Below are 3,879 nucleotides of genomic sequence, written 5' to 3' on the forward strand. Positions count from 1 at the left end.
TGATGATCCTCATGAGTCCCTTCCAACTCAAAATATGCTGTGATTCTCTGATTCTTCTAAGAAAAAATTTCTTGTTTGTCTGTTCTGGACTTAGAACCAGTAAAGGAAGATGTTTTCTGGTGGAAAAATTAAATGTGTGTGTCAGCCAACTGCTTTCAAGACTGGAGAGCTATTGAGTTATGTAAGTGGACTGCAGTTTTACGTGAAGGGGTCTGTGGGATTGGAGCTGTCATGACTATGCTGTCAGGAATTGATAATCGTTCTGCTAATGAACCTTTTCTGCTAATGAGCCTTTTCTGCTAATGAACCTTTTCTGCTTCCTATAACTGAACTCCCCAATATCCTCTTCTGCAATACTTAATATAGAAGCACTTGGATATTTCTGTCTATAGTTCTGGATATCCTCTGCCTCTTGCTAATTTCCCTCTAGAAACCTCTTTTTGAAGTTTAGACACTTGAATAACTTAAATGACCTGACTATCAATGAATCAAAGCCAGATGTAAGAGAAGTGACACAGGAAGCATGTTTATGGCTAACAAGCTAATTGTGTGTGAACAGGAGACCAACATTGTAACGTTGACTGTGACACTAAATGTGCTACCAAACCTCTTTGTGTCTGTATTCAGTAGTCCACAAAATTAAGATGATGATACCTATTAAGCACAACTAAACAGTGTAGAGAATTAATTTATTAATGTTTACAAAGGACTTTGAGATCCTCTAGCAGAAGGTACTACACAATTTCTAAGTGTTAATTTATTATTCTCTATTATCGGATTCAATAGGACATGTAGTATAAATCTTTAAAAAAGCAAACAAAAAGCTAATCAGGAGTCTCTTATTCACACTGTCAAAGCTGGTAATGACCAAGCAGTCTTGTTTGTGGAAGTACAAAAAAAAAGTCATCCATGCTACTTGATATGTTGAAGCAGCAATTAGTACACATTGTAGAGAAAAGAAGTGGAGCTAGACCAGAAATGAGCCTTGATGAGCCTAATTGCCTTTAATTATCCCTAAACATTTTCTTGTTGTCTGTCCTATAAAGGCAGAAGAAATCCTGTCGTTCTAAGAGGAAATAAGGCTGGGTTTTGTTTTCGTCTCTTAGAGGGACATAATAGCCACCATGGAAACATGTTCTTAATCAACGACATTAAACTCCTGGCTGCTCTGCTTCTCTTGAAACTGCCTAGCTTCATTATTGTCATGGGGAAAGGGGAGGGGAGGGGGTTTAATCACTATTTAGCTTTTCTTAGCAAATTAAAATATTAATTACAATACACATTATTTTATTTTTGCTAAAGCTATTTGTAAGTATTGGTGAATAAGAGCTCATTTCATGTTGGAGTAATTTATTCTCAAACTATTCAGACTTACGTTTTTCAATTCCTGTTAAAAAATCATTGGGTCATGAAACGCTGTATTCCAAGAGCCAAGAAAAAACTAAAATGTGATTACTTCAGTACATTCAAATGCCATGGGAAGCTGAGCAATGGAAGGCTAGATAACTCCAGACCAAGGACAGATGTTTCTCTTTTATTCATATTTACATGATGGAATGCAGTAATCAACCTGATTTTTTTTTTAATTTTCCTTTTTTTAATTTCACAGAATAATGGAAAGGAGGAAATTTTTGGTAAAATAAACTATCGTAAAAAATCCATGGCCTCTGCAAATCTTCACCTCTCAAAGCTTAAATATTAATTACGTTAGTTTGGTTGATGGAATACAGAAATATGAAGGGATTAGAAAAGTGATTTATAAAATGAGCAGATCAGCACTATTATGCCTTTTCTGTGAGCATCAGATAGTTTTTCTTGGTGTGTCTGTGCCAAGAGACCTTTAATTTCTAAATAACTGACTGTGTGTTTGAGTGTGTGTGTGTTGAGTGTGTACGAGTGTGTAAGAGTGTAAGACACACACTTTCACACACTCACATCGTTATCTGTTCCTTTCACCTTAAAAAGCAAATTCTCTAAAAGTGTGGGTTATGTGTGCAGAGAGGGTCAACCAACCCAAACAATATTTTTAATTGTAGCCATGGGATATTCATCTCAGAAGACATGCCATGAAGTCAAAGGATTTTCTTTTCTTAATTGCAGAAGCCTTACACAGACTTCCTCTTAGACATTCTTGCTGACCTGCATTATTGATGTGGTCTGGTTCACTGGTCTTTATTTATTTTGTATGGCACCTTGTTCTCCTGCCCCAGTGCCATGTCTTCTGAATCTTTTCTGGTTGTTCTCTTTATTGTTGCTGTTGTTCTTATGCTACTAGTAAAACCGAGAAAAACACATTATGAAGCCTGGCTACAGCATGCCTTCTGACAGCAGAACCAAAGCATATGATCATTTCTCTTTCCTTCTTTCCTACCCAAGCACAGATAAAACCAGCATTTGCTTAGTCCTGCAGGCCTATATCTCACGAAATTCAATTTTCTTTTTTTGTATGTGGGTGCTCTTGCCAGGCCTGTAAACATAAGAATTTTTTCCCAGACCCACACGATTGCAACGCCATCCTTTTCTTGCAACTTACTGAAATTTGTGACTCAGGAGATGAAGCTGGGTCTCTAGTCCAAGATTTTTTGGAGTGATGGAATACTAAATATTTTACATCTTGGAGGCTTCAAGGGTTTGGACCATTCTGTAGGACCATTAAATCATTTTCTGAGTTATTTTCTTCTCCCATGCTCAAATTAATTTTCCTTATTGCATACAAGCAAAATTTCACAAGACTTCCACCCTGCCAAACCGTTCAGTTTAATTTTCATATTCCATAGAGCATACCTACTAAGAGCAGTAGCATGTGGGCTTGATATAAGCAATGCCCTTCCCCACACTTGGGTTGTCACTTTAAAGAGTTCTTTGTGTTACAGCTACTCACAGACCAGATGCTCTTTGCCATAGTTGCTTTCCCCTTGCATTCAGGATGTGTAACTTTGTACAGAGATTTACAGAAGTGGTTTAAACACATACAGCTTCTGCTATTGCCTTTACAGTTACCTCCCCCATTAGGTTTCCTGGAGCAACTAATATAAATTCCTAGCTGAACTAAGAAATTAAATCCTTAATAGTAAAATATCTATATTATCTGCTCAAGGATGATGAATTGGTGGTTTTGTGTAGGATTATGTACATCTTATGTGCAGATTTTTGACCTTCCTTTAGACATATGTTACTTATGTACTTAGTGAGGAATGTGGTTGGCTTTCCAGAAGGAGCTTGGATCAGTCCCTTTGAAGGCTTTGTTTGTGCTTCTCTGTGGCAGAATCAATGCAAGAGAGCAAATGATTGCTATTTGCCACTTTACCTGTGTCAGCACAATTTTACTGTGAGCTGAGAGGAAACCAGGAGTTAGAAGGATTTTGGGGGGTAGAGGGGAGAGAAGTTAATAGATTCCATATTAGTACAGCTGCCAGGTGTGTAGCATTTTATTTGCTCTGTGATATTTGCTTGCTGTATATGAGGCAGCAGTTGAACGGAGGGTTTAGTCCTGAAATCAGGTGTAGTAGCTGGTCTGCCACAGAGTCCAGTTTGGATTGGAAGCCAGAAGCAGCTGATTTTCAAAGGCAAAACCCTGCATCAATGTCTCACCAGTCCCACTGATTTCACAGCCTATGTAGAGGTCTTAGCTCCTCTTTTTATCAAAGGTACAACTCTATCTTCCTGAGGATATTGACTTTGAAGAATGGAAGGGTTGTTATGATCCCCAGGTCAGGGAAGACTGGATTTCCCAGCTCTCGGTAAGCTTAGAGAGCCTGAGGTGGGATCCAATAGCCTGTTCTAGAAATGCTGAAAGGTGGACAAAGCATCAGCTTCTTCTGAGTTCCTGGAGATCCTCTTGATGTAGATTTTTTCTTCTTTTTTTTTTTTTTTTTTTTT

Source organism: Corvus brachyrhynchos, unplaced genomic scaffold (genome assembly GCF_000691975.1).
Source record: "Corvus brachyrhynchos isolate BGI_N302 unplaced genomic scaffold, ASM69197v1 scaffold101, whole genome shotgun sequence".
NCBI lineage: Eukaryota > Metazoa > Chordata > Aves > Passeriformes > Corvidae > Corvus > Corvus brachyrhynchos.